The sequence below is a fragment of the Rhinolophus hipposideros genome (assembly GCF_964194185.1).
Source record: "Rhinolophus hipposideros genome assembly, chromosome: 9".
Lineage (NCBI taxonomy): Eukaryota > Metazoa > Chordata > Mammalia > Chiroptera > Rhinolophidae > Rhinolophus > Rhinolophus hipposideros.
In genome coordinates, this window is record NC_138055.1 from 67,093,762 (window position 1) to 67,103,532 (window position 9,771).

General features: G+C 37.5%; 1 pseudogene across 1 annotated transcript; it reads left to right on the forward strand.

Moving 5' to 3' along the window:
* Positions 1-8,057: 8,057 nt before the first annotated feature.
* LOC308502044 (translationally-controlled tumor protein-like) lies at positions 8,058-9,414 on the forward strand (annotated as a pseudogene). Its single transcript has 2 exons — positions 8,058-8,291; positions 9,176-9,414. The product of its transcript is annotated as a translationally-controlled tumor protein-like (transcript).
* The last annotated feature ends 357 nt before the right edge of the window (positions 9,415-9,771 follow it).

The window sequence follows — 9,771 nt, forward strand, 5'->3', positions numbered from 1 at the left end:
CTTCCAGTTACTTGCCATTTAATTCTGTATAAGTCAGTTAAGTTCTCTGAGCAACCGTGTATTTATCTGTAAAAATAGAGATAAAACCTAAAATCACGTGTAATTTTGAAGAATTAATGTGATGATGTATGACATGCATGTAATGATGCCTGTTACATGGCTACTAATGTTATTAATATTAGGTATTAATATGTTAACATATTAATAGTAGAAAATCTTAAGCTAGACTTATTTAAAAATCTGCACATTAGTAAGTTCATTTTACCAAATGCCAAATACTTATTAACTGCTTACCTATTATATGCAAAGTATAGTGCAAGAGAGAGGCGAAATTCTAGGCTAGACAAAGCAGTATTTCTCAGTTATAGGTCCCTTTTAAAGAAAAATATTCTGGTATACCTCTGTGTTAATTTGAACAATATTTGTTATAATACCACACACACACACCTGTACCATTTCTTATGAAGTGTATTAAAGGTGATGATTTATTGATTCATTTATTCCACATGAGCTCAATAATAATACAGTATTTCCCCGAAAATAAGACCTAGCCAAACAATCAGCTCTAATGTGTCTTTTGGAACAAAAATTATTATAAGACCTGGTCTTATTTTACTATAATATAAGACCAGCTCTATAATATAATATAATATAATATAATATAATATAATATAATATAATATAATATAATATAATATAATATAATTAATATAATATAATTAATATAAATAATATAATATATACCAGGTCTTATATTAATTTTTGCTCAAAAGACACATTAGAGTTGATTGTCCAGCTAGGTCTTATTTTCGGGGAAACACGGTAGTTATCATTTGACTATTAGGCGCCATCCTCTATAATTTTACAGGCCACCTCATTTAACCACCTAGAGGCCTAGTAAGTTTAATTAGTATCCCTAACTGTCCAAGTGGTTAGAAATATAGGAAAAAGAGAATTAAGAAAAGGAACAGAGCTCAAGGTATATACTAAGAACTGGTAATTGAAGATAAGATCATAAATACGAAAACAAGAGAGAAGAACACTGACGTCTCCTCTCCCACATATAAGTGAATAGCTAAGATGCACATCTCAGGACCTGGTTTGAACCACAGTCTGTCTGACCCAAGGATTGTGCATTTTGTACTTACCACTAATTGGTATTAAAATTGAATCAGCCATTAGGCCTGGTTTTATTCTTAGTGAAATTAATAAACTCCAGTGTTTGAACACTACCATTTAATCCGCAACATGAAAAATCTGATACAGTGTGAAGAATAGTTGGGACTTCCAATGCATGCCCTTGTTAGGTCTAGTAGTACATGCCCAGAGGAAAATTGCCACGATAGTTTTGACTGTAGTCAAGGAGACTTGAATCTGAATTTAGATAGTTTGTTCTTTCCATGTAGATTCAGTGCAAGACCAATGCACAAAGCAGACGAGAAGAGAGCTATTTCTAGAAAGGAAGATTAAAACATAAATGCTTATTTGGGAGACACTCTTTTGGCTTTTATAATTTCCAATATTCTGTTCACAGTTGTCCTATTCATTTTGTGGTCTAAGGAAATGTTATAAACTCTTCAAGACTGAGAAATACATGCTGATCTTCCCTGTAGGCCAACTATCTCTGCCAAACAAAACAGAAGTTCTCCAAAACTGCTCTGCCACTTTGGAGTACATAAATACCATTTAAGTTCAGCCTGGGCTACTCAGTCCCTCAGGAGGGAATAGTCATTCAGTGACTGTGAACGTCACCAATGTCTATAAAGCAGATGAATGGCAATGCTCTCTTCTTCCGACCCCCATCTATACCTACAATTGCTCACTCTGGCAGATACTACCAGTGTTCTCCCAATATTCATTCATTCCTTTTTTCCATTGTACCAGCATTTTTAACTGGGATCATGGCTGCCCAGATAGACTTCATTTCCAGTCTTCTTCACAGTGAGGTGTTGTCTTACGATTAAGTTCTGGCTAACGTGATGTGAGCATCAGAGATGAAAACCTCCTGAGTCATGCTTTTAAGAGGAACGAGTGTGCCTTCCCTTGTTTAGTTCTCCCTTCAGAGTGGCTATAACATGAGTACGATGAGTAGAGCTGGAGAAGTCATCTGGAACTACAGAGAAGAAATGATCATAGAGCTGCTTTCCCTGCTCTGGACTGCATTTACCTGGGCTGCTACGGGAGACAAAAATAAGCTGTCTTGTTTAACTACTGTTGTTTTTGAATTCTATAACAACAACTGTATCTAAAGCCTAATCAATTTAGAATTTGACACGAAAATTGGGTTTGCCATAACAGAATCTAATATATGTGGCATTGACTTAAGAGTTGAAGGGACAGAGATAATAAGAAGCTGGAAGGTCAGTGACTCTTGGTAGTTTCTGGAAATACATTGACAAAAACTTAACTTTGAAGCCTTGGAAGGCAGAACACATATAAACATGGCCTGGGAGTCTAGGACTTATTGAAAAAACTTAGAATACTCGAGTGTATTGGCTGCCTTTTGAGGCTTGTAGCAAGAACCTAGAAAAAAGAGGGACTCAAGCTAGAACTAGAATATTTATGAGCATAGATTGAAGGGAATAATACATTTAAGAAGTATTTCTCTTCATGTAGCCTTCTGTCTAAATGGACAGAGTCTAGTAATTTAGTATTGCGTGTCATTGCAAAAGTTAATTACACTGTATCTATAACTGAAATAGGGCTAAAAAGTGGCTCTAAAGATGAAAACTTAGCAGGACCTAAAACTGTGCCCCCAGGGCTCTCTCAAGCATTTCCTCATAAGTCAGTGAGTCCAGCCCACAAGCAATGATCATATTAATGCTGTAGCCTTTTCAATCAATGCTATTGTTTTGGATGGCTTCAAGGAGGCCATTAATAACATGGGGAGAACAGGCAGAGGCACTTGTCCAGTTAATAAAAGAAAAGATCCTCAACTATACGGTGTTTGACGAGAGAGTATCTTTGGCTACTTATTTATGAAACAAGCTTGAAGCCAAAAGACTATAAGCCTATTGAGATTTTGAGGAAAATATTTTTCTAAAGAAATCACACATCTCGCATGAAAAATTCTGTGTCTGCTCAACCTATAAGGCAACCCCCGAGTTCACCTCCCAAGAACAACATATGCTCCAACATTCACCTAAAGTTACTCTGGAGGGTAATGGACAAAGAAGAATGTCCCCGAGAGTAAACCCAGGGACTACTGAGCATAGTGGGGAAACAATTTCTTCAGAGAACAGAACCAGAGGTTTCCAAATGAACTGACCAAGGACAAACCAAGCTTCTAGACAGGGAGGTTTTGCAACGTCTTCCTCAGCAAGATTTGACGATTGCTAAAAACCAGTGACTGCCTCAGGATTTTCCATCCTTCCCTGTCTTAACTGAGAATTTTTACTGTGGATATCCTATTCACCCTTTAGCATTTTTATTGAGTTTAGGTGTGGGGGGAAGAGACAAATAGTTTTTATTTAGTTGTCACATCCCTGGACCACAACAAGCTACATTAACTTACTGGCGAGGACCCCATATTGCCCCAAGACTCTGGACTTTGAAGTTGATTCTGGAACTGAATGGGACTTTGGGATTAACTCATTTGGAAAGGGAAAGGGTGTGTTAGTCTGCTAGTTTTCTCCAATATCCATTCCTCTCTTCTTCCTCACTCATAGAACTTTTAGCTGAGAATGTAGAATGTCCAGTAAAAATGTTTGTAAGTTCTGGCTAAAGACATGTGAGCAGAAGCAATGTGTTTTGGTGTTTTTTTCCCTAGATTGTGCTGTAAAGGAAGATCTGTCTCCTCCCCTCTGCTTTTACTCTTGTTGCTGGATGAAATGCAGATGTAATGGGTGGAACTGAATGAGTAATTTGGGTCCATGAAACATCAGTCCTATGCTGGAGATTACAGAACTACAGGCAAGCTCACCACTAATATTTGTAGGGGCTGGGATTAGCATTCAAATGGAGGACCAAATACCATAGACATAAATATTTAAAAATTATACATCCACCTAAAAACTATTAAATAGAATATGTTCTAAGCTCCTAGCTTGACAAATGACCTTGTATGCTAGGTTCAAGTGTAAAATCCATGAACTCCTTTGAGAAGTGTACCAGAATGTGGTAAGGTCAGGAAGAGATAACCACCTACCCCTGGTCCATGAATATTCCTACCCAGCTATTGTTCTGTCATGCACTATAAAGGATCTCATGGCATGTATGTGTATATATATATATATATATATATATATATATATATATATATATATATATAAAATCTCCCAGATCACAGTCTAAGTTCCCACAAAAAGCTGTCACTTAGCCACCCCTTGCCTTGAGCCTAGGGGAGCACAGACCAGCAACACAGAATCCTCTGGGAGAGAGGCATGGAAACACCTCTTTGGGGCCATTTGAGTAGGGCATTCTGCATCCTGAATACCTAGCACATGGTTTAGACAGTGGGGGAGGAGACTGAAGTTTTAGGTAGGCACACCTTAGTCCTGAAGACTTCTGGTTTGTGGAGAAAGCACATATCTCAAGGAAGGCTAGAGCCAGGGCCAAGGGCAAGGGTCATTCTTGCCCTGGTCTAAGTGTGGTACTGGCATAAGCTAGAAGGATACAGATTTCTGATACTGAGGGGCCACCATGTCTGCTCTGGGCTGCTTGCTCTTAAATAATTCCATGAGGAAAAACAAAACAAAACACATTTTTATATAGTTTCTACCACTGCTGTTTTGAGTCTTTGTTACGATATTTATACTTACGTCTTAACTATAAAGCTAACTATCTTCAGGCAATGGTTACCTGTATTTCATTGCCATACAAAATTACACAAAGAAGTGTCTGCATCTTTTCTCCAAAATCCTCATCCTTTTCTTTGTAAGATATCTCCATGGTGCATTTCTGCAATAATCAGGGATAATTGCATTCTTCCATTAAGCTCCTTACGTTTATGGTTCACATCAACTACATAAACCTACTTCTTAGCCTTGGCCTCTGTCATTTTCTTACTGGTTAGGCCTGAATGCTGCTGACAAAATGACAGAATTCCATGTAATCTTGAGCTAAACAACAACAAAATCAATATGTGTCTCAAAAAATAGTAAAAAAAAGAAAAAGAACACAATCCTGGATGTTTCCTGTGCTTAGGGTGCTTTTCGTACTTTTAAAACAATTTAAACACTTTGCTCTAAATATATATTTTGTCAGCATTTTTGTTGAGTCTATTTATGAATGAATAGACCACCAATATATCTACCTATACTTAACACACTTCTTTTTTTTTTTTTTTTTATAATTAATTTTATTGGGGTGACAATTGTTAGTAAATTTACATAGATTTCAGGTGTACAATTCTGTATTACATCGTCTATAAATCCCATTGTGATTAACACACTTCTTAGTATCATACTTCTTAGCTTCCAATTCTAAATGCTGGTCTTCACAGATGAAGTGGTTATAATAAAATCTCAGAATGTCATATGATTTTAATTTAGTCATCCTTTAGTGAAAATAAGTGGCTCTTATTCAGTTATACTTTCTCACTTGATGATTGTATTGAACACATGCTGAAATCTTCAGACATCCATCTGTGAAAATTTATTGATCCTAAAAAAGATAAAACCTATGGACTTGGCCTCTTTGGATTTAAACGGAGGAAAGGGGAAAGAAAGCGTGAAGCTCCTTCCAAGGGCCATACATTCATTGTACCATAGTCTTAGCATACATTTTTTCATTTAGTAATCTAAACCACTCTGTGAGGTAAGTGTAACAAGTAGGGAAACACACTGCAAACTTGAGCGTGCAAGCAGCACAAATTTTGAATTCATTCATATCTAAACATAATCTGTACATTAGGGCACCACGTTATGAAGTGAAAAAATCTTATTCTCACCCATGTCAAAAATGCCAACCTTCATTTTTCCCAGAGTTTGCATTTAAATCTGGAAGACATTATGAGTGTCATGGGAAAGGACATAGTAGGGGGCATCTAATCCTTAGGTTTCACCTTACCGGGGCCCTGATGATACCCGACATAGCCACTGTCTTCAGGCTCTAGATCTCTGTTACCCAATGTAGTAGCCAGAAGCCACATGTGGCTTCTGACCACTTGACATATGGCTAGGCAGAATTGAAGTGCACTGTAAGTGTGAAATACACACAGAATGCCAAAGATGGAGTAACCCCCAAAAGGCTGTCGTTTATAATATCTAATTGATTGTATGCTGAAATGATAACATTTTGGATATATTTAAAGAAAACATATTATTAAAATTAATTTCACCTGTTTAATTTTTACTTTTTTAATATGACTACTAGAACCTTTAAGATTACATATGTGGGTTACATTATTTCTATTGGACAGCACTGCTCTAGACCTCCGGTCATTTTTTCCTTCCTCACTACAGGGCTGCTTTGGTCAAGCAAAGTCATTTCCATTAGTGTTACATCCATTCCGTTGCAGACTCGTGAAACCATGTTATGAAAAAGTTAACTGAGTTTACTGTGTATTGATTCACACAGTGTTGCTTAGCTACTCTTAGATACAAAGTTGTTGCTGAAAATCATAATCACCATTTTCAATTGAGGATCATCTAGAAAGTTTTCTTCTACAGGACTTTGGCAGATACTAGTGAACTCATTCATTGGATATTTAGAACTGAAAATCATGCTCTGTTCCTGATCACCAGGAATACATCAATTTGTGTCACAAATAAATGAGGACCTCCCACACACGCACACACACACACACACATATATATATACACATATATATATATATGTTTGCAGATCTCTCTAAAGGGTATACAGAGGTGATGCTATTACAAGATCATGGCTATCTGAGCTATTTAGTTTTCAGTAGGAAAAATCATTCAAAGTCTGCTAAGCAGGGGTTTGTAGAAGGTTATAAAATGCTTTAAATTGCTAGGCGTACCTGTCTCAACAAGAAGTAGTTAACAACATCGCTTTTATTTGTTTATTTTTTTAATGATTGTGGTAAGAACACTTAAAAGAAGCTTTACCCTCTTAACCAATTTTTATGTGTACAGCACAGAATTGTTAATTCTAGGCATAATGTTGTACAGTTGATCTCTAGCACTTATTCATCTTGTATAATTCATCTTTACACCCATTGAATAGCAACTCCACATTTCCCCCGCCTCCCAGCTCCTGGCAACCACCACTCTACTCTCTTTCTTGGAGCCTGACTATTTTAGACACTTTGTTTAAGTGGAATCATGCATATTTGTCCTTCTGTGACTGGCTTATTTCACTTAGCATAAGGCCCTCAAGTGTCATCCATGTTGTTGCATGTGAAAGCACTTCTTCTAAGGCTGAATAACATTCCACTGTACATATACACCACATTTTCTTTATCCATTCACCCAACAATGGACTTTTACATTGTTTCTAGCTTTTGGCTATTGTGAATAATACTACAGTGAATATTGGTGTGCAAATATCTCTTCAAGATCATGATATAATTTAATTTGCATAAATATCCAGAGAAGAGATTATTGGATCATATGGCATTTCTATTTTTTACGTTTTGAGGATTCACAAAAATCAAAATGGATTAAAGATTTAAATGTAATAACTGAAACTGAAAACCCTTAGGTGAAAACAGGGAAACTTCATGACTTCAGTCTTGGCAATGATTTCCAAGATATGACACCGAAAGCAAAGATAACAAAAGCAAAAATAGACAACTGGAACTAGATCAAACTAAAACATTTCTACACAGCAGAGGAAACCACAGAGTGAAAAGGCAACCTGTATAATGGGAGATAATAATTGCAATCGTATATCCGATAAGGGGTTAATATCCAAAATATATAAGGAACTTCTTCAACTCAATAGTAAAAAACAAAATAAAACAAGGAACCACCCAAATAATCTGTTTTAAAAATGGGCAAAGGGTTTTTTCTGCCCCCTCCACCCCCACCCTCATCTCCCACTGCTTCAGCTGTATCAAGCTAGTTCCAAGCTCCATGCTCCTGCTAAGCCAGTGCCTCCCTGTTCTCCTTCCAGCCACAGTTGTGATCACCTACCAGGACCTCATTCGCCATGATAAGATGTACTCTGACATTTACAAGATCCGGGAGATCACAGACGTGCTGTGCCTGGAGGTGGAGGGGAAGATGGTCAGTAGGACAGAGCGTAACACTGATGACTCGCTTATTGGTGGCAATGCCTCTTCTCAGTACTGAAAGCATAATTACTGGCGTTGATGTCATGAACCATCATTTGCAGGAAACCAGCTTCACAAAAGAAGCCTACAAAAAATACAAGATGTAATCACAAAATACAGCGAATGTTTAAATTAAAAAGAATTTTACAGTAAAAAACACGTTGCCAATAATCCCCCTCAAAAGACTCCCCCTCGCTTCTGACTCACTTATCCCTTGTTCTTGCCACTTTCTGAAGCAGTTCTGGAAGTCCTCTTTTGTGAGTGTCTTTAGGTGCGCTGTCGTGTCCTCAATGTCCTGAAACATTTTGACTTTGGGGAGGAGCCATAAGTCACATGGTGCCAGATCCGGTGAATAAGGTGGATGAGAACACACTGTCATGTTTTTATTTGACAGAAATTCCTGCACCAGAAGCGATGTGTGACACAGAGCCTTTCCACTGTGATCACAAAATACAGTAAATGCTGCTGCCGAGTGCCCTCCAACAGAAAGGCAGGGATCTTCAATACGGGAAGTGGCGCGTGGAACCCTACTAACAGTGTGTGACAAGTTTCAACTTGTTCAGTGCAGTCAGTCAGATGTGAGCTAGGGTTGAGAGAAGGTTTTAAAGTGTGCCGTAAATCATCCTCCATCATGACAACACTCCATGTCACACATTGTTTCTGGTATATGGTAATTTTTGTCTAATAAAAACATTACGGTGTGTTCTCATCCACCTTATTCACCAGATCTGGCACCGTGCGATTTCTGGCTCTTCCCCAGAGTAAAAATGATTCAGGACATCGAGGCAGCCACACAGCACAACTAAAGACATTCACAAAGGAGGACTTCCAGAACTGCTTCAGAAAGTGGTAAGAATGATGGGATAAGTATGTTCAAAGTGAGGGGGAGTCTTTTGAGGGGGATTAATGGCAATGTGTCTTTTACTGTAATAAATTTTTTTTTATTTAAACATTCACTGTATTGTTTGATCACACCTCATACATCAAAGATTGCATGAAATCAATCAAGAGGAAACTTGAAGAAGAGAGACCAGAAAGAATAACACCTTTATGACAGGGGCTGCAGAAAAAATCAAGCACATCCTTGTTAATTAAAAAAACTAAAAAGTACCAGTTCTTTATTATTGAGAACATGAATCCAGATGGCATGGTTGCTGTGCTGTGAGGATGGCATGACCCCATATATGCTTTTTGTTAAGACTGGCTGAGAAATGGAAAAATGTTAACAAGCTTGGCAATTTGGATCTATCATCTGTCATCACCATAACTGGCTGCTGCTTTTCATCCACTTACCAGGACTAGGACAATTGGGACTGAGGTTATCTTGAGCTCTTCATTTATTTTGATTGATTTATTTGGAGCAGAGGCCTCGTTTTTAAGAAAAACATGTTGTGTAGGTTGTCTAAAAATAAAATGCATTTAAAATAAAAAAAAGAAAAATGGGCAAAGAACTTGAATAGACATTTCTCCTAAGAAGACATACAAATGGCCAACAGGTATATGAGTATAAAAAGATAAATAAAGTCACTCTTGAGAAGGACAAAACCCACCAACAGAACAGGAGGCAGACAAGAGGAGAAATT